The following is a 22,398-nucleotide window of genomic DNA, read 5'->3' as shown; positions in this document are numbered from 1 at the left end:
TAACGACATATAAAATACTGAGAGGAATCGACAATTTGTACAGACAGGATGTTCCAGAGATTGGACACAGCAACAAGGAGACACGGTTGGAAGTTGAAGACTCGGATGAACCAAAGGGATGTTAGGAAGTATTTCTTCAGTCACAGAGTTGTGGAAATAGTCTGGGAAGTGATGTAGTGGAGGCAGGATCCATACATAGCTTTAAGGAGAGGTATGTTAAAGCTTATGGAGCAGGATGAGTGACCGAGTAGCAGCCAGTGAAGAGGCGGGGCCAGGAGCTGTGACTCGACCCCTGCAACCAGTGGAGTATGTGGTTTTAAGCATCGAATCCATAGTAGAGTTACAAGTGGAGAGTGAAGCAGACGAATGAAGCCAAACTACAAGTGGGGAGACTACACAGGTAAAAAAAATTTCCTGGACGGCGTTCAGTGGGACAGAGCACTGGCAGGGAAGTCAGTAAATGAGATGATGGAATATGTGACAACAACATGCAAGGAAGCTGAGGAGAAGTTTGTACCCAAGGGTAACAGAAATAACGAGAAGGCCAGTATGGTGGGAGCCTCTCCATACCTACTATGACGGTGGGAGCCTCTTCATTCCTGTGTGGGTGGGAGCCCCTCCATTCCTACTGTGTGGTTATCAGCCCCTCTATGCCTACTCTGTGGGTGGGAGCCCCTCCGTTCCTACTGTGTGGGTGGGATCCCCTCCATTCCTGCTGTGTGGGTGGGATCTCCTCCGTTCCTGCTGTGTGAGTGGGAGCTCCTCTATTCCTACTGTGTGGGTGGGAGCCCCTCCATTCCTACTGTGTAGGTGGGAGCCCCTCCATTCCTACTCTGTGGATATCAGCCCCTCAGGCCTACTCTGTGGGTGGGAGCCCCTCCATTCCTACTGTGTAGGTGGGAGCCCCTCCATTCCTACTGTATGGGTGGAAATCCCTCCATTTCTACTGTGTGGGTGGGAGTCCCTTCATTCCTACTGTGGATGGGAGCCCCTCCATTCCTACTGTGTATGTGGGAGCCCCTCCATTCCTACCGTGTATATGGGAGCCCCTCCATTCCTACTGTGTTGGTGGGAGCCCCTCCATTCCTACTGTGCTGGTGGGAGCCCCTCCATTCCTACTGTGTAGGTGGGAGCTCCTCTATAAATACTGTGTAGGTGGGAGCCCCTTCTTTCCTACTTTGTGAGTGAGAGCCCCTCCATTCCTACTGTGGGGGTGGAAGCCCTCCATTCCTACTGTGTGGGTGGGAGCCTCTCCATTCCTACTGTGTGGGTGGGAGCCCCCATACATAATGTGTAGGTGGGAGCCTCTTCATGCCTACTGTGAGGATGGGAGCCTCTGAATACCTACTCTGAGGATGGGAGCCTCTCCATACCTTCTGTTTGTGTGGGAGCCTCTCCATGCTTACAGCGAGGGTGGGAGCATCTCCATGCCTACTGTGAGAGAGGGAGCATCTCCATGCCTACTGTGAGAGAGGGAGCATCTCCATGCCTACTGTGAGAGAGGGAGCATCACCATAACTATCTAGTAAGTGTTAGATGAGGAAGACACCTCTGAAATGTTTGAACATCTTTATTGTCTAAACGTTTCGCCTGCTCAGTAGTCGTCTTCAGTCGAATACAAGACTTAGATATTACGAATAGCAGAAGCAGTGGAGAAGTGAACATTAGGTGATCAGTCCTCAGCCTTGAAGATGTTATATTGAAGTGATGAGTCGCTCATACTTGACACTTGTCTAATTCTAACTACAATATTTACGTTTCCATTGTATTCAACTGAAGAAGTTATTTGAGCAGGCAAACGTTTTGACCGTGAAGATACCCGTGAGTCTTGTCTATTTGTCAGTATTGTAGTCACCCCACCCATACCCATTCTGTGGGTGGTAGTCACCCCATCCAAACCCATTCTGGGGGTGGTATTCACCCAATCCATACCATCGTGTGAGTGGCAATCACCCCATCCATAGCTCCCTGAGTGTGGTAAAAACCCCATCCATACCATCCTATGAGTGGCATCACCCCATCCATACCAACCTATGAGTGGTATCACCCCACCCATACCATCCTGTGGGTGGTAGTCACTCCATCCATACAATCCTGTTGGTGGTATCACCCCATCCATACCATCCTGTGGGTGGTAGTCACTCCATCCATACCATCCTGTGGGTGGTAGTCACCCCATCCACACCATCCTGTGGGTGGTAGTCACCCCACCCACACCATCCTGTGGGTGGTAGACATAATATCACAATGAAACACAGTGGGTCTATAATCCAACATGAACGTAACAAATAATCGTCATAATTTATTTATAAGGAGTGACTTGGAGTACTTGACACTCCCCGCTCAGTGAGCACCCTCTCCACCCTCACTGGTGCTATATCCATCAACCTCTGATAAAACTTCCACCCATTAATGCAGCCTGCACTCGATGACGGTCCACACGCTAGTTATCCTCACTGTAGGCTGCCACACTATATATATAAGACTTGCCTTAAAACAAGAGCAGGTTAGAGTAAAGCACATACACCCCACTGTCAGGAACACGCACACTAAAGAGTGTTATACACAGCAGCAGTGACGGCACTAGACTCTTACAAGGCCATCAGCCTCGTTGCCAGACAGCCCTTACCACTAACCACACCACTTTTTCCCTCCAGTATCCATGAACGTTCTGACTTTAGCGTTTCCGTTTTTCTCTCGGCCACATCGTTGTTGTATGTATAGATCATTCCTTTATTTATAAATATATTCATTGTACACTGAGCACGTATTTGATCTAGTGATGTGGGCTTATCCTCTCATTCATTGGATCGAACTTGATTGTCTCCCATTCTCCAATTACTGTATAACACCTACAAGTTTAGGATGGAAGAATGGAGAAGTGAGGGTCGTTCCAGTAATGGTTGGATGGAGGAAGTACAGGAGGTTTTGACTGCTCAGAGCTTCACCAAGTGAGTGTGTTAAAAGTGAATAAAAACTATTGTTTTATAGTTTGACTTGAGGAGATTCTGAGAAACCGGTTAGCCATACGAAAGTCCTGAAGGTGAGTAGGGCAGTGCCTGCACTCTGAAGGATGGGTGGGGATGTTGCAGTTTAGATGATCGTTTGCATTGCGATGTCTACGTACTTCTGAGTAGACAGCTGTTGAATGAGTAACCGTGAATGTTCTCTAACTTTTGGTCACCTCTACCTCAGTGATAGCCTGTGTGCTGCAGAAAATTTAAGGTAAAATTAAATGGTTTCAGTTTGTTATGTATAAAAGTGGCTTCTATTATTGCTTGTCATTGCTGGTGAGGACGTACAGTAGTACAGCTTGTGGCTCTCCAAGTTGAGATAACCTCAAGGACACTCTCTTAACACTATAGCGTTGTTAATGCACTCAATATAGATTCATGAAGCTACCACATACCTTAGTTAGCATTTCTGTATATTTTGTTTTTTTGATGGGTCAGGAGGGAAAAACTCAGATACTGACCAACTCCTCAGGAATGACCAACAAATATACAGATATTTATTTCATTGATGATTTATGCCAAATTCCTAATAGAGTATCATTACGCTCCTTAGGTGACCAGTGATTTCACTCCTGGTAATTTAATTCTCAACAATTTCATTCCCGGTAACCTGGTTACCAGTAATTTGATTTCCAGTAATTTAACTTCCTAACTGTTGCACACTCAGTAATTTTAATCTATAAAAATTAACGTTCAAAAAAAGTATATTTGCTATGAAAACATGTAGTAATAACTACAGAATTCCTCTTATGCTCGGATTCAAATATTCAGGCACTTGTGTATATTAATAGGGTATATATTTATTCATATTTTTTTCGAATTTGGACTTTTTAGGTGCTAGTCTGTTAATTTAAAAGAAAATAAGTTTCGCTTGTCTTAAGAAACAAAATCATGTATTTTTTCTCAAAGGAAATGAGAAATATAAAAAATTCTCATTTTTTTTTAACGGTGTATTTAATTTTCAAGAGTTTAATGAACCCTTAATAATGTACGACATACTGCCAGAGTCAGACCACTGGAAGCTAAGGAGTTCTTGTATTCTCCTAACTTACTCCTAGGTTTTCGTTTATAACTTCAGAGGCAATTATCTAATCAGCTTTGAAAATTTAAAGCTGATTAGATAATTATGATTTAACTATTGTTAAGTGAAGGTTCGTGGATCAACTGACAAGTGCAGGTGACCACTGCTAAATTTCACAGACCATTCCCAAAATTAGGTTTTGGGAGATGATTTTACAAAGAATTTTCTGATCGACTTCAAAATTATCTTTCTGATAAGAATATAAGAATGAAGGAACACTGCAGCAGGCCTACTGGCCCATGCGACGCAGGTCTGAAAAATTCTCCCACCGGCTGCAAGTCCTGTCTATACTAGATATTTTCAGCACGCTATTTACATCCTCTTTATTAAGTCCTGTTTTCCATTTATACACCTCAATCATATCCCCCTAATTCTACGCTTTTCTAGAGAGTGCAGATTCAGGGCCCTTAGTCTATCCTCATTGGGAAGATTTATGATACATGGGATCAACTTTGTCATCCTTCTCTGTACGTTTTCCAGAGCATTTATATCCATTCTGTAATACGGTGACCAAAACTGTGCAGCACAATCTAAATGAGGCCTAACCAAGGATATATAGAGTTGAAGAACAACCTGAGGACTTCTATTATTTATACTTCTTGATATGAAGCCAAGGATTCTGTTAGCTTTATTGCGAACACTTACGCACTGTTGTCTTGGTTTAAGATTCTTGCTAAGTAGAACTCCTAAATCCTTTACGCAGTTCATCATATTAAGATCTACATTATTTAGTTTTTATGTGGCATGGTTATTTTCCTCTCCAACATTTAGAACTTTGCAAATATTTGTCTATATATTAAACTGCATTTGCCACTTTTCCGACCACTGCATCAGTCTATTCAGATCATCCTGGAGTGCTCTAATGTCCTCGTTAGAATGAACTGGTGTCATCAGCAAATTTGCTTATGTCTCTATTTATTCCCTCATCTATGTCGTTTACGTAAATTGTGAACAACAAGGGGGCCAACACTAACCCCTGTGGAACACCGTTCGTGACGTGCCTCCATACTGAAGTCCATATACACAATATCATATTCAATACCATGATCTACCTCCTCAAATACCTTAGTGAAGAAAGTTAGCAAATTCATAAGACAGGAACCCCCCTTTGTAAATCGTGCCGGGGTTCATTAATCAATTTACGCCTTTCAAGGTGGAGGTAAGGCTCACTGATCTATAAATCGAAGCTAAGGACCTGTCACCCTCCCTGTAAATAGGTATTACATTTTCCATTTTCCACATATCTGGCACTATTCCAGTTTGTAGTAATATATTGAAAAGATTAACTAAAGGTATGTTAAGTTCTCTTTACATTCCTTTAATAGAAGGTATATGTGTCATTCCTCCACTTTTAATCTCGATATTGTATAACATTATTTTACATTATTACATAGATACTGGTGAGAGGCTCTTGGAATCCGAATGCTACTCATTCCACAGATACCATACTGGTTTTTCACTTTCCTCTCATTAAAATAATGATTCAATCATTTTTCAAAATGTATGAACCACTTTAGCTGTTTATGATGTATAGGCGCAAGTTTTGTTATATTCTGTCACAGAAGTTGAGAATGACTCGGCTCACCGATTTAAAATTTCAGTGTCGATGTGTTTTCCTCAAATGAACCTTCGTCTTAATTTTGGATTCAGGAACTTTTAATGTGCCTTTTTTTATTAAGCAAATCTTTTTTTTTATTTGTGAAATAACTGGAGAACGTATCTTCTGATCAAAAGTCACAGTGTCTGACTTTATTGCATTATCATAAATTTTATGTACACACGTCGCTGTATAGCCCTTGTGGTTTAGCGCTTCTTTTTGATTATAATAATAAATATGTACACACGTGTGTGTGAACATTGTAAAAAGGTGGTACTTACTTAATTCATATTTGCTCATTTTAATCTTAAATGCTGGTCATTCTTAGATAAAACTTTAGATTGAGTTACCTCGCCTTGATCCCAAATTCCCTATTTTCATGGAAGACACTAGGAATACTAATATACTTGTTTTCATTCGAGAGTTTCGGAGTGCATTAACCAATTAGTTTTAGCCCTCAACGCTGAGTGGTTTTCATGCTTAATGTGCTGATGTATTTCAGAATATTGATCTCTCACAGCTAAAATTATGCCTCTTCAGCTTGACTTAAAGCTGATGTTTCTTGGCGAAACATCAACTTTGAAGCCATTTGTATTGAAGAAATTGGGATGTTGGTGACCATAGGATAACTTGTGAATACATTTTCTTATTCACTTCAAATTGTCAACGTTAATATTTACCTGCATTAGAAACATGAAACACTATACACTATTCCTTTAGCATACAGTGGCGTACAGAGGGCTGGGATTATGCAATACGGAGATAATTCTCTCGGATTTCGAAGCGACCGAATAACATCTAGTTCATTAGTGTACTTATGTAACTGTAGGCACCAAATATAGTGTACTATGTAAGTGGTCCTAAGTTATTATATTCTAATGTGACTGTACCGCATACAGTGTACTCAAGTACATATTCGTGAATTTAAAGGGTCACCCCTCACTATCAATATAAATCCTTAGATTGGTAATTCAATGGAACCAATTCAACAAGGTTAAGATGAACTACTGGTTGGGTGTGATACTACACTAAATCGTAGCATGTAAAACACATGTATAATATTAGTTAACTTTTGACATAAGGAAGAGAAGCAGTGCGGAAACGTGAGCTTGGTAGCAGAGAAGAGAGTAATGTGATATACGTCCCCCTCCTGTGTTGTTTATGTTGGCTCTGAGGCAACCCTCTGCACGGGTACAATATCTTCTCTTAGTCAAGAGAGGCCTGAGCTTGCTACCATCTGCAGCTCATAAGACTGCCATCCCCACGAGCCCCTTTGAGGCAGGGTAGATGGCAGACCAGAGGCCTAGCTTCTCCCTACGAGCCCGTGAGGGCGGGGAATGTGGCTAGGCCTGGGGACACTTGGTCCCAAAGATGAGGAGGTACTATACCTCCTCCCATGGGAGACTTAAGTCTCGAGACACTCCCCAGATAGGGAGCCAAGGCCGGGTCACCACTACTTGGGAAAGACCCGGGCCGGGAGAATACCGGCGAATAAAAAAAAAAAAAAATTCTCTTAGTATCAAATATAAACATGACTCTCTCATTGACTGAAAATTGTTAATTCAGTCATGCAATGATAAGTGTTAAATAAAGCTTTTTTTTAGTATCATTATCATTACAATTAGTAAACTTTTATATAATAACTAAGTTCATTTACAAAAAAAAATAGATCTAATAATACCAGAGGAAAAATGCCAGCAACTTGAAAAGATAAAGAGATAAGCTCAAGAGACAATACTGTAAACAGTCTTATTATTCTAAGAAAGTTTATGGCTAAACAGAGGCAAATGGGACGATCATTCAAACAAAAGTAAATATGAAACATGCGTAAATTAAACCAAATCTGGATAGAGAAACAAAAGATAAAACAAGGGAAGAACTAAGGTGTTACAGCAGATGAGACGATCCACCAAGTCAGTGAAGTACAACTGTGGGTCTGTTGTGAAGTACAGATGTGGCTATTGTAAAGTACATTTGTATATCTTTTGTGAAGCACAGATGTGGGTCTCTTGTGATGTACAGATGTACTCACCTAGTTGACTCACCTAGTTGAGGTTGCAGGGATCGATTCATAGCTCCTGGCCCCTCCTCTTCACTGGCCGCTACTGGGTCACTCTTCTTGCACCATTAGCCTTATCATACCTCTGGCTAAAGCTATGTATGGATCCTGCCTCCACTACATCGCTTCCCAAACTATTCCACTTCCTGACTACTCTGTGACTGAAGAAATACTTCCTAACATCTCTGTGATTCATCTGTGTCTTCAACTTCAAACTGTGTCCTCTTGTTGCTGTGTCCCATCTCTGGAACATTCTGTCTCTGTCCACCTTGTCAATTTCTCTCAGTATTTTATATGTCGTTATCATGTCCCCCCTATCTCTCCTGTTTTCCAGTGTCGTCAGGTCGATTTTCTTTAACCTCTTCTCGTAGGACATACCCCATAGCTCTGGGACTAGTCTTGTTGCAAACATTTGCAATTTTTTCTAGTTTCTTTACGTGCTTGGCTAGATGTGGGTTCCAAACTGGTGCTGCATACTCCAACATGGGCCTAACGTACACAGTATACAGGGTCCTGAACGATCCCTTATTAAGATGGCGGAATGCTGCTCCTAGGTTTGCCAGGCGCCCATATGCTGCAGCAGTTATATGGTTGATGTGCGCCTCAGGAGATGTGCCTGGTGTTATACTCACCCCAAGATCTTTTTTCTTTAGAGAGGTTTGTAGTCACTGTCCAACTAGACTGTACTCCGTCTGCGGTCTTCTTTGCCCTTCCCCAATCTTCATGACTTTGCACTTTGTGGGATTGAACTCCAGGAGCCAATTTCTGGACCAGACCTGCAGCCTATCCAGATCCCTTAATAGTTCTTCCTGGTCCTCGTCCGATTGAATTCTTCTCATCAACTTCACATCATATGCAAAGAGGAACACTTCGGAGTCTATTCCTTCCGTCATGTCGTTCACGAATACCAGAAACAGCACCGGTCCTAGGACTGACCCCTGTGGAACCCTACTCATCACAGGCACCCACTCTGACACCTCGCCTCTTACCATGACTCGCTGACAGGTATTCCTTGATCCACTGTAGTGCCTTCCCTGTTATCCTTGCCTTGTCCTCAAGTTTTTGCACTAATCTCTTGTGTGGAACTGTGTCAAATGCCATCTTACAGTCCAAAAAAATGCAGGCTTCCCACCCCACTCTCTCTCTCTGGTCTTACTGCTGTCACCCTGTCATAGAACTCCAGTAGGTTTGTGACACAAGATTTCCCATCCCAGAAACCATGTTGGCTGTTGTTGATAAGCTTATTTCTTTCTAGGTGTTCCACCACTCTTCTGATAATCTTCTCCATGACTTTGTATACTATAAATGTCAGTGACACTGGTCTATAGTTTAGTGCTTCTTGTCTGTCTACTTTTTTTTAAAACTTGGGACTACATTTGCTGTCTTCCATACCTTAGGTAATCTCCCTGGTTCGATAGATGCGGAAGATTGAGATACTTATGCAACATACGGGAATCTTTATTCAGGAAACTTTTCGCCACACAGTGGCTTCATCAGCTCAGTACAAAGCAGGAAGGTCTAGGAGTGGAGGAGTTAGAGGTAATCAGTCCCTCAGCCTGGAGTCAATGTGTTCAGTCCATCAATCTTGTAGAATGTACAGCATAGGGCCTTATATGTGGCTTATATACGGTAGTCAGGTGAGGTGAAGCAGGAGTAGGTGGGGTCAGAGTGGAACCATCCACTAATCTAAATTGGTCTTCATTCAAAGAATGGACAAGTGATGAATTCCTTTTAGCAAGATCCCATGATGCTGCAGTGTCTGCAGCATCATGGGATCTTTGGACGACGACCTACTTAGACTAGTGTATGGTTCCACTATGACCCCGCCTACTCCTGCTTCACCTCACCTGACTACTATACATAAGCCACGTCTACAGCCCTATGTTGCATAAGTGTCTCAATCTTCAACTTGTCAGTTTTTTTAAACCATTCATCACACACTTCGATAAATGTGTTGAATGTTGTTGTTAAGGATACACATAGTGCCTCTGCACCTTCTCTCAAGATCCATGGAGAGATGTTATCCGGCCCTATCGCCTTTGAGGTGCCTAGCTCACCTCTTCACTTCTTCCTCGGTTTTATGTATTGTGTCCAACACTTGGTGGTATACCCCCACCTCTCCGTATTTCTGGAGTCCCTTCTGTCTCCTCTGTGAACACTTCTTTGAATCTCATGTTGAGTTCCACACATACTTCTCCGTCGTTTTGTGTGATCTCTCCTTCCTTCCTTAGCCTGATTACGTGGTCCTTGAATGTTGCTATCCTCCTGATGTGGCTGTACAACAGCTTCTGGTCAGATTTGGCTTTCGCTGCTATGTCATTTTCATATTGTCGTTGGGCCTCACTTCTTACATGTGCATATTCATTTCTTGCTCTGAGTCCTCTATTCTCCTGAGTCCTTTGCTTTCTACACTTCTTCCATTCCCTAGCACACTTGGTTTTGGCCTCCCTGCACCTTTGGGTGAACCACGGGCTCATCCTGGCTTTTTCATTATTCCTGTTACCCTAGGGTACAAACCTCTCCTCAACTTCCTTGCATATTGTTGTCACATATTCCATCATCTCGATTATTGACGTCCCACTGAACCCCATTCAGGAAGTTGTTCATTTCCATGTACTCCCCCTTCTTGTAGTTTGGCTTCCTTTGTCCAGCTCTTTCTGCTTCCCCCTTCACTTGTAACTCTAGTGTATTCGAATCTTAAAACCACATGATAGCTGTCCCCAAGGGGTCTTTCATATGTGATGTCCTAAATGTCTGCACTACTCAAGGTGAATACTAAGTCCAGTCTCGCTGGTTCATCCTCTCCTCTCTCTCTCTCTCTCTCTCTCTGGTAGTGTCCGTTATGTGTTGGTACATGAAGTTTTCCATTACCACCTCCATCATCTTAGCCCTCCAAGTTTCTTGGCCCCCATGTAGCTCCAAGTTCTCCTAATCGATTTCCTTGTGGTTGAAGCCACCCATGATCAGTAGCTTTGCCCTGCTCGCATGAGCCCTTCTTGCCACTGTGTGTCAACCATCACACTATTACTCTCATCATGCTCTTGCCTTGGCCTCCTGCTGTTCTGTGGTGGGTTATACATCACTGCAATTACCACCTTGGGATCTCCAGACTGAAGCGTTCCTATGTAATCCCTTGCTTCTCCACTGTATATCTCTCCACCTCATCAAAATCTCATCGGTTCTTGACCAGGATTGCCACTCCTCCACCCCCTCTGTTCCCTCTGTCTTTCCTCAGGATCTGATATCCCATTGGAAAGATTGCATCTGTGTTCATGCCTGTAAGCCTGGTCTCTGCGAGAGCTATGATGTCCAGTGATACCTCTTTGACTCTTTTGTGCCACTCCTCCCACTTATTTGTTATTCCATCAGCAATGGTGTACCATACCTTCAGTTTCCTCTCCTACACTGTGTTTTAGGGGGCCTGTGAGGGTGGGGGACCTGGCAGTGTACTGTGGGATTCTACAGCTGAGTGTTGGGTGGGAGCTGTGGGTGTGGATTGTGGTTTGTGTTGGGATAGCATGATTGGTTGTGGGGTTCTGGGGATGGTTCTGTGTGTGCTTGCTCTTGTTGCTCTTCCCTGCTCTGGTTGTAATCTGCTGATTCTGTCCTTGTCTCTCCTCCTAGCTCCTTTTGCTTTTGTGTCCTCTCCCTCAGCTGCTGTCATTCTGTTTGTGTTCTGTCTCGGCCTAGGAACACACTGTTTATTCTGCCGAGTACTTCAACTGTGGTTTCTCTTGGAGGATCCTGTTCCACACTGTTTCTGTCCTGAAAATCAGCTTGATCAGTCATTTTTACCCCTTCAAATACCCCCTTATTCTCTGAAAATTTACAATCTCGGACATATCCTCTTCACCTATTTCTGTGATGATGTTATCAATCTCTATTCTTTCTGCCTGCCGCCTTTCAGTGTGTGTCCTTCCCTTGCTCTCCTGAAGCTCATGAATAAACACTGACTTTGCCCTCTTCTCCTCCTATTGCCTTTCCCTCTGTCACTCTGGTTCCTGTCTGTACATGGCCATTTTCTCCCTTGTTTTCTCCTGTAGCTCATGGTGGCATGTTCATGCCACTGCAGTTGACCTATCCCCCTCTTCACCTGCACCCAGTTGCTCTCCCTTTCTCTCCTTGGCCCTGCTGGGTAGGCTGATGTGGCCTTAGCATGAGTTATACCTCCTTCCCATTGGGCCTCCCAGCTTCATATGCTGTGTTGTGTCTGGTCAGTACCCCTGTAACTCGCTTCAGCCTGCTTACCTCATCTTCTATGACCATTATCCTGGCTACTGCAGTTTCAACTTGAGACTCCCATTTCTTCTTATCCACCAAGCTATTTTCCAATGTCACAGATTGCTCTGTCACATTTTTTCAGAAAGCTCTATTAGTTTTCTCTCCCACTCTTGTTCCATCCTTTTGCAATGCTCTTCTATCCACTGGTCCCTACCAGAACCATTCTCCCCCGATCCCCTGGTCCTTCGAGTCCCCCTCTGAAAGAGAGGGAGAGATGGGGAGAGAAGGGAGAGGTAGAGGAGAAAGAGAGATGGTGTGTGTGTGTGTGAGTGTGTACTCACCTAATTGTGTGTGGGTGTTTACTCACCTAATTGTGTGTGGGTGTTTACTCACCTAATTGTGGTTGGAGGGGTCGAAACTCAGCTCCTGGCCCTGCCTCTTCACTAACTGCTACTCGGTCCTCCCACTCCCAGCTCCACGAGCTTTATCATACCTCATCTTAAAACTATGTATGGTTCATGCCTCCACTACATCACTTGCCAGACTATTCCACTTCCTAACAAATCTGTGGCTGAAGAAATTCTTCCTAACATCCTTTTGACTCATCTGAGTCTTCAACTTCCAATTGTGACCCCTTGTTTCTGTTTCCCATCTCTGGAACATCCTGGGTCTGTCCACCTTATCAATTCCATGCAGTATTTTGTATGTCGTTATCATGTCTCCCCTAACCCTCCTGTCCTCTAGTGTCATTAGGCTGTTTTCCCTTGACCTTTCTTTGTAGGACATTTCTGACCTGAAATTCCATGCAGTATTTTGTATGTCGTTATCATGTCTTGAAGGTGAATTCCATGCAGTATTATGTATGTCGTTATCATGTCTCCCCTGACCCTCCTGTCCTCTAGTGTCATAAGGCTGTTTTCCCTTGACCTTTCTTTGTAGGACATTTCCCTTAGCTCTGGAACCAGCCTTGTTGCGAACCTTTGCATTTTCTCTAATTTCTTGACGAGCTTGACCAGGTGTGGATTCCAAACTGGTGCTGCATCCTCCAGTCTGGGCCTGACTTACACAGTGTATAGAGTCTTGAATAATTCCTTACTGAGGTATTGGAATGCTATTCTCAGATTTACCAGGCACCCATATGCTGCAGCAGTTATCTGGTTAACGTGTGCTTACGGCGACGTGCCCACCCCAAGATCCTTATACTCACCGATAGATCTTTCTCCTTGAGTGAGGTTTGCAGTCTTTGGCCAACTAGCCTTTACTCTGTCGGCGGTCTTCTTTGCCCTTCCCCGATCTTCGTGATTTTGCATTTGTGTGTGTGTGTGTGTGTGTGTGTGTGTGTGGGTGGGTGTGGGTGTATGTATTGTTGTGTGTGTGAAGGTGCGTGTTTGCTATAGGGAGGGAAAGGGGAGGGAGATAGGGAGGGGGGAAGAAGGATATAGAGTGGGGAGGGGACATTGGCAGAGGGGAAGAGGGATTAGGGGCTGTAAGGGGGTACAAGGGAAGAGAGGGAAGGACGGGATCAGTGGGGTATGGGTGGTCAGTTTCCGCGAGCCTACTGGCTGTTGCCTAGCTACCTTGATTTAAATAAGTCACGTTGTCAGACTTTCTGTGTTATCCTAGGTTCTCAACACTTATGCTGCTGCTGTGTGTGTGTGTGTGTGTGTGTGTGTGTGTGTGTGTGTGTGTGTGTGTGTGTGTGTGTGTGTGTGTGTTGGGTGTGGGTGTTTGTGTGCCCATAAAAATAATTCTCCTCACTTAACTGCATCTCACCCTTCCATGTACCACAAATACTAGGTCTACTTCAGCAATTATCTGAAAAACGCACGTGCTTGTCACAAATAAAGTGTGCTGGGAGAAAATATTTGAAGAAAAGTTTTTAACTTTCCTTTTCAGGGAACTCAGGACTACATATTCCATAAGCCTAAGGAAGAACTTTGAGAAAAACCTCTTTTAATTTCAACACTGTCACGACCAAAAATGAAATAATTTTGAGGTTAACTTAAGGCATCTCATTTTCAGACTACAAGGAAAGTACTGCCAAAATAAGACATAATCAATTCATTGAGAATCATGAAATACAAAACGAATTTTTTTGGAGAGTTTTAAAATCAGCAGTCGAAAATAAAGAAAATTCAGTAACAGAGAAATTAGCAGATATAGAAACGTGGGAAACGTTATGGAAAGAAATATAGGTATCCACACAATAGTACACAAATAGAGAAGAAGACACTGTCGCTTTGTAGGTGATAGCTTAGGTTAGGTTAGATAAGGTTCGTCAGGAAACAGGACAAATGCTTCCTGACGCGGGTCTTAGTCAGATGATGACCCGCCTTTGGAGCTTTTGGTCATCTGACCGAGGCCTTCCGCTGGCTTACCGGTCCACCCCTTTAAAAATTATGGTCATTTATAACCATTGATAGCTGCTATACTAACCACTATTATATCTATAAAATCTGCATAACTTCGTTAGAGAAAGGTCAATGTTAAACCCTAGTAAGCTTAGATTTTCTGCATATTTGCACTGATTATTCTGAATCTAAATTTGTTTTGGGATTTTCCGTGTAATCTTTTCATTCAGTTATCTTTAACAACCAAACATGGCCTGGTAGCCTGGTGGCTAAAGCTCCCGCTTCACATACGGAGGGCCCGGGTTCGATTCCCGGCGGGTGGAAACATTTCGACACGTTTCCTTAAACCTGTTGTCCTGTTCACCTAGCAGCAAATAGGTACCTGGGTGTTAGTCGACTGGTGTGGGTCGCATCCTGGGGGACAAGATTAAGGACCCCAATGGAAATAAGTTAGACAGTCCTCGATGACGCACTGACTTTCTTGGGTTATCCTGGGTGGCTAACCCTCCGGGGTTAAAAATCCGAACGAAATCTTATCTTATCTTATCTACAGACTCACACTCGCTCCCCCTGCACCCTCTTCTGCCAGTCCCCCACTCCTACCCCTGATCCCACCTCTCTCTCTCACCCTCCTTCTCCCCCACCTCTCAGTCTTTGCCCCTCTCCATCTCTAATTATCCCCCTTTGCTTCTCCCTCCTTCTCACTCCCCCCTCATTCCCCCTCCTTACCCCTCTCCCATTTAGTCACTGTCTACAGCTTCCTCCTCTACCTCCCCCGCCACCCTCACTTGGACAGAATTACTTAAGTTTTTCATTCTATGGCAACCAAAAAAAAAAATGGGTTGCCAGAGAGCAGCAAGGAAAACGAAGGAACTGGAGGATGAATCTGGAAAGGAAGACTGGGCAGCAGAGCTCATGACAAAGCAACATGAATGAGGAAAGAAGCTAGAAGAACTTAGCATGAGAATGGAAGAGAGGATAGATGCAGAAAACTAGAAGTGAGAGATGCAAGTCACAACAGCAGAAGCTAGGATACAGAGATTAGAAGAGGAACTGAAAAATCTGAAACAGCCTAAAGAGATATAGAACAATTTGGGAATGACATCAGAAACTGTTACCTCAGTCACAAACAAGGGGACTGTAGGGAACGAAGGACTGAAACTGCATGCAGAAGCCCTCAGACCATTGTGGAGCCCGAGAAAAAGAGAGAAACACATCAGGAACAATCGAGGGGACTGTACAAAATAAATAAAACTAAGCTATATATGGAGGCCCTAACAGACCACAGCAGAACCCAGGGAAAGCTGAGAAGGCAAAATGACAGGCCACTGAGCCCAAGGACAATAGATAGTGAAGAAACTGAAGAAAGGAATGCTGCAATGGAGGAAACTAAACCGAATCAGGGGATACATAGGGATATGTAGTGAGAGAATGAAATGGAGAGGTCAGTCTTTGTGGGCTCCAGGAAGTTGAAGGGGAACTTATGAAGCAAGAAGACAAGAGGAGAAAAATGCAATCGAAAGCATCATAAAGGCAATACGAGAAGATGATATGACTCAGTTGGCAAATTTTTGGAGAATGGAGGGGTTGGCAAGGAGGAGAACCCAGCCATTGAAAGTAACTTTCAAGGCAGAATTGACTCGGAACAGGATCCTGCAGGAGAAAGCAAGAGTAAGGGAAATGCCAGCATACTGAAAGGTGTATCTTGACTGTGACAGAACACAAGAAGAAAGGCAGAAACTGAGAGATGGCACAAAGATGAAAGGAGGAAAGACAGGTGAAGATGGAGATGGACAGGAGAACCCAGGCTCGGGAGGAAGATCAAATACAGCCTCCCACACAACCACCTACAGAATCCCCCCAACCAGGACAACCCCAATGCAACCAAACATTCTAACTGTGAGGGAAAAGTTCAATAGATAGGAGTAGCGAGGGAGTATATAGTAACAATAGTTTCATTGCCGGCTACTTGTTTAGGTAGGGTAAGTCAAGCTCCCGCTATTCCTGCCTTTTTTCCCCCCTCCCAGAAAGTGATAGTTTGCTTGCCGGCTACTTGTTAAGGTAGGGTAAGTCCAGCTCCCACTATTCCCGCCTTTTCTTCCCCACCCCTAAAGTGATAGTTTGATTGCCAGCTGCTTGTTAAGGTAGGGTCAGTCTAGCTCCTGCTATCCCTTCCCCTCCTTCTCCCCCCCCCCCGAAAGGTGACATGTGGGGCTCTGGTCAAACAGTAAATCACTCGACTCACAGCTCCCAACACTACTCTTGGATGACAGAGAGGGTCACCTGTCAATCAACGAGAAGAACTAATGGACAAAGACTAACGTCCTGAGACGTCACCATTTTGGATTTAATTACCTGTGCACCTGTATGAAATTGCAGGACGTAACCCCACATCATTGCAGCGGTAAAGAACCTGGTTTCCTGTCATCGGGATAGAATACTCACGGCGATACTCTGTGAAGAACTAGCCGGTGGTGGTCACCAACTCCTGTGACCCCCCCCCCCCCCTCCACATCAGCAATGGCTAAGATTTTAACAACACGAAGTGTCACCAACACCAGACACCCCAATATATATATTAGCATTTAGTTCAAATGTTATTTTATTCATTTCATTTTTCATTTTTCTTTCAAATAGGATATACCTGTCATGTTTTATTGTTTTATGTTTGCTTTAATAAATAATAAAATGTTTATCTTTGTGAATTATTATTTCGTTTTCTATTCATTAATTTTCCTGAGAAGGAGCCAGCTTTGGTAATACTGTCTGAAGTTGTTACAGAGCTGAGTAAGCCTTTACAAGTGGCGACCTTGCCAGGATCAACTCTACTGAATCAAGATTCAACTCCATCTCGAGTCTACCATTGGAACTTCAACGCCGCATACCACAGACGGTTACCTCCAGCCATGAGTAATCATTCTCTATGGTAGGACTACGGTACAGGAATTTAAAAGATTTGGTGATTGTTATAGTCTCAATTTATTGTAAGTCAAGTCAGGCAGGATATAATTGTTAATTCTGCCACCTTTCTTGTGAGCTTGAAACACTTTGGAGGATTAGACTCTAGGGACCCGAGATTTTCCAGTGACAATTTGTTTCACTGAGCTCTTTATTATATCAAGGGAACTGTCATAGGACACTCTTGATTTGTTGGTGAGAAGATTGGATGGTCAAGTGACCCCATTCTACTTACTGTTTGCTTGGAGCCAGCATAGAACCCTTCGTTTTAATTAATACATATTGTTTAATTGAAGCAGGGATCGAGCCCTCTGGTTTATTTACAGTTTGAGCGGGGCAGGAATTGAACCCTCCATTTTCTTTAATACCTCTTTCATTTCCCCTGATAGTTCAAGTTATTCTTGCAAGCATGGAGGAATACCAGTTTTGGATGAATGCTGGAAGTAAGTTAGGAATAACAGGGAAAAATTTAGAATCTTTCATTAGTGCTAAGATCCAGGAAAGACTTGAAAGAGAGAGAATTGGGAGAGAAGAAAGACAGAAATGGAAAGAGAAGAGAATAAGAAGAGAGAGAGAATTGAGAGAGAAATCCGAGAAAGACAGAAAGAAAGCGAGAAGACAAAAAGGAGCGTGATAGACTTGATCGTGAGGAAAGAGCTAGGGAACGTGAGGAACAAGCTAAGATGCATGAGGAACAGGTTAAATTAAGAGAACTTGAAAGAGCAAAGGATAGAGAAGTTGAGGAAAAAGCTAGAGAACATGAGTTAGAGAGAGAAAAGGATCGCGAGCTCGAAAAATCTCGCCTTGAATTAGAGAATAAAAAGTTAACTCTTACACAACGACAATTAGAGGAAGGAGTAATGGAACAACGTCCAGTCAGTGTACATATTCCAACACCAAATTTACCTCCCTTCACAGAGGGGGAAGACATAACTTCATACATTATCAGGTTTGAAAATACCGCTACCCTCTGTGAATGGCCTGCTGACACCTGGGCTACCAGGTTAGGAATGTTATTTTCTGGTACAGCCTTGAATATCTATGCAGCTTTGTCGCAGGATATCATATGTAATTATATCCTACTGAAGAAGGCAGTCCTTAAAGCATATCAAAAAACCACTAATTCTTACAGGAAAGATTTTAGGTATGCCACCTTACAGCCTGGCCAGAATTTTCAGCAGTTACAGGTAACACTCTTTCGTTTGTTCGACTTTTGGATAGAGAGTTCAGGAATTGATCGTAGTTATGAATCTCTCAGAGACTTCATGGTTGCTGACCAGTTCCTGACAGCTCTTCCCCATCAGATACGAACATTCATCAGAGAACGTAACGTGATTAAGGCTGAGGAAGTTGCTGAGGCTGCTGACCTGTATGCTGAGGCTCACAATTCCTATAAAGACCTAAAGGGATCGAACCCTAAGGGCAAGGGTTCATCAGACCTTAAGAAATCAAAGCCTCTAGTGGAAAGTAAAATGACTTCTTTTATTCCTGTTTGTCATTTGTGTGGTGTTAAGGGACATAAACGTCCAGATTGTCCTTCTAAGAAGGTCCAAAAAGTTGGAAGATGTTTTAAAGACTGTAATGACCAAGCACCCTTCTGTTCAGGAACAGTTAATGGACTTAATGTATCTACCATTTTACGAGACACTGGATGCACATGTATAGTCATTTCTGATAAGCTGTTCCCTAACCTTAAAGAAACTCATTCCTCTGCTATACTTTCAGACTACTTGGGCCGTACGGACACTTTTCCTACCATCCGTTGTTACATTAGGTCTAAATGGTTCACAGGTTGGTCTGAAGCCGTACTAGCTCCCATCACTTCTTGCTCCGTACTAATAGGTAGTGTAAAAGGTGCCATTCTTCCTTCTGAGGTTGACCTTTCATCACCAAAGATGGACATAGGTGTTTCAGATCCTCTTCCTGTAGAGTCAGAGAAGCCCCTCGAAAGTTCAGAAGAGACAATGTCTCGTGAGATTCATGGGGGATTAAAAACCAGTGATGCTTTTCTAGAAAGCGAGGTAGTAGGATCACCGGTTCACTTGTTAGATGAAAGTGGAGATATCACCTCCGATACCATAAATGTCTTGACTAGGGCTCAGACCAAAGCCCAGGCTTCTCCTACTATCCATGCTTTGATTTTCCATGACTTTAAGCCTTTAGATATATCGAAGGACTCCTTTGTCAATTTACAACGTAATTGCCCTTCTCTTCAGAATTGCCATAATGCCGCTAAACAAAATCAAGTTATCCAAAGGAAAAACTTTTCATATAAATTTGAATATATAAAAGGTATCTTGTACAAGCCAGTATTCAGATTAAATTCACATGAGATAGACTATTCCATCTTAGTTGTTCCAAGTCAATGCAGAGAGACTGTTCTTAAAATGGCTCATGACCTGCCAGTGGCCGCACATTTCTCGCATCGTAACACCTTAAATAAAATTAGGGAAACCTATTTTTGGCCAAAAATGTCCTCAGATATCACTACCTATTGCAGATCGTGTAAAGTTTGCCAACTGTCATCCTCCCGAGGTACCAGGCGAGTACCTATGGTCAAAATGCCTATCTTTATGGTACCGTTTGAAAGAGTAGCTATTGACATCGTTGGTCCTTTATCTCCACTTTCATCTGGGGGACATAGATATATATTAACATTAGTTGATTATGCTTCGAGTTTCCCGGAAGCCGTACCCTTAAAGACCATAACTACTACAGAGGTGGCTGAAGCCCTTTTGTCCATCTTCTCCAGAGTGGGCCCCCCTAGAGAAATTTTGTCTGACCGTGGGACACAATTCACATCTGACTTAATGAAACATCTATACCAACTTCTGGGAGTGAAGCCTCTCTTCACCACACCCTATCATCCCAGCTGTAATGGGAGGATTGAGCGCCAGCATTCGATTCTCAAGTCCATTTTAAGGAAACTTTGCTCCCTTAAACCTAAGGAGTGGCATCATTACCTACCCTGTGCTTTGTTTGCCATGAGGGAAGTTCCCAGTGACTCTTTGGGGTTTTCACCTTTTGAACTTCTCTATGGTAGACAGGCCAGAGGCCCATTGTCCATCCTTCATGACTTATGGACTAATGAGGAGGTGAGTGCTGAGGTTCAGTCTTCTTACCAGTTTCTCCTTGACCTTAGATCCAAACTTGAGGAGACCTCTGACATAGTTTCGAAAAACCTAAGCTTGTCAATGGACCAGTACAAAACCTATTTTGATTCCAAAAGTCAGAGGAGAAGTTTTAAAGTAGGAGATGAAGTTCTTGTACTTTTGCCTATCAAGTCAAATAAATTATTAGTAGCATGGAAAGGTCTATATAAAGTATTAAAAATTTGTGGGAAATTTGACTACCTCATAGAAGTCAAGGGGAAACCTAAGCTTTATCAAATCAACATCCTTAAGAAATATTACCGAAGAAATTCGGTTAACTGCCTTAATAACTTTGATTTAGTTTTTCCACACGAACTTGATACGACAACTGAAGATTGTAAGGTGTGCGTAATTGACACCTCTAACTTAGACTATGATGAAGAACTACATGACTTGGTGACTTTTGACCACTCGGGCGCAACCAACATTAATATTAATGAATCCTTGGATGACCATAAGAGACATGAACTACTTCAATGTGTGAGTAACTTTTCAGACATCTTTACTGATATTCCAGGTGTTACCTCAACGGTAGTCCATAAGATTGACTTAGTGACTGACAATCCTATCAAACGAAAATTATACCCAGTTCCAGTTCACCTTAGGGATGCATTTGACCGAGAGGTAGACAAATTATTAAAACTAAAGATCATTGAACCTTTAGTATCTGCATATTGCTCACCAGTAGTCATGGTTAAGAAGGAGGATAATTCATATAGACTTGCTATTGACTTCAGAGGCCTTAATGCTATAACTCGGTGGGATGCTGAGCCTATGCCCTTAATAGATAGCGATCTACACAAATTTTATGACGCTTCCTTCTTTTCAGAGATTGATATTGCGCAGGCATATCATCAAGTAATGTTAGATCCTTCTTCTAAGCAGTACACCGCTTTTCCTACACACCAAGGACTGATGCAATATAGAACTATGCCCTTCGGTTTGGTAACTGCCTGTGCTACCTACGTGAGACTGATGAGAAAGGTCTTGGGTAATATGCCAAATATTTCAGTTTATTTTGATAACATTTACGTAATGACATCCACGTGGAGCGAACATATCCAAACATTAACATCAGTTTTGCGTAGGTTACGCTTACATGGCCTCACTGCCAAGCCGAAGAAATGCTTCCTTGGGTATAACAGGATTAGATATCTTGGACTGATACTTTCTAATAACTCTCTTCAGCCTCTCCCCAGTAAGATCAAAGCTTTATTAGAATTTAAATTCCCCAAAACCAAGAAGCTCATGCGTAGTTTTCTTGGTTCTGTAAATTTTTATGCACTGTTTATCCCAAACCTTACTGATCTTACAGGCATCTTATCCGACTTCCTTAAAAAGTCTGTGAAGGAACCTCTTGAACTTTCCGACGTAGCTCGGGAAAAGTTTAATGAGATTAAAAGCATCTTTTCGAAAGACCCTATACTTAAGATTCCAGATATTAATAAAACATTTTGTTTAAGAACTGATGCCTCCAATACTGGCTTAGGTGCGGTGTTACTACAATACCATGATGGTACTCCCTTCCCTGTATGCTTCCTAAGCCGGAAATTCCTTCTCGCAGAAACGAGATACTCCACCATAGAAAAGGAATGTTTGGCCCTTGTGTGGGGTATCTCCAAACTTAAATTTTATTTGCTGGGAAAAGAATTCATTTTAGAAACGGACCACAAACCTTTGATATACCTAGAAACTTTTAAGGGAACCAACAGTCGCCTCTTGAGGTGGACATTGGCACTCTAGGCTTTTAAGTTCCATATTGTGTATATCAATGGTTCATCCAATTATTTCTCTGACTGGTTAAGTCGTGACAGTCAGTAGAAGATTTCTTGCCTTACGCGACTTCCATGTGTTAGAACTTTTTCCTAGCCTCTTCTTCTTATACTCCTTGACTATAAGTCTTGGTATGAGGGAGTGTGAGGGAAAAGTTCAATAGATAGGAGTAGCAAGGGAGTATATAGTAAC

At 42.8% G+C, this 22,398-nt stretch overlaps 1 protein-coding gene across 1 annotated transcript in view; it reads left to right on the top strand.

Moving 5' to 3' along the window:
- The first annotated feature begins 2,665 nt into the window (after window positions 1-2,665).
- LOC128695740 (ctenidin-1-like) overlaps window positions 2,666-22,398 on the top strand; it is a 117,444-nt gene continuing 97,711 nt past the window's right edge. Inside the window, exon 1 of the mRNA XM_070092831.1 lies at window positions 2,666-2,714. The gene's annotated coding sequence lies outside the window, so the exon portion shown is untranslated. The remainder of the gene's footprint in view (window positions 2,715-22,398) is intronic.

This window comes from Cherax quadricarinatus, chromosome 41 (genome assembly GCF_038502225.1).
Source record: "Cherax quadricarinatus isolate ZL_2023a chromosome 41, ASM3850222v1, whole genome shotgun sequence".
Classification (NCBI taxonomy): Eukaryota; Metazoa; Arthropoda; class Malacostraca; order Decapoda; family Parastacidae; genus Cherax; species Cherax quadricarinatus.
The sequence above is the reverse complement of the archived record's forward strand: the minus strand, read 5'-3'. Positions and strand labels throughout refer to the sequence as shown.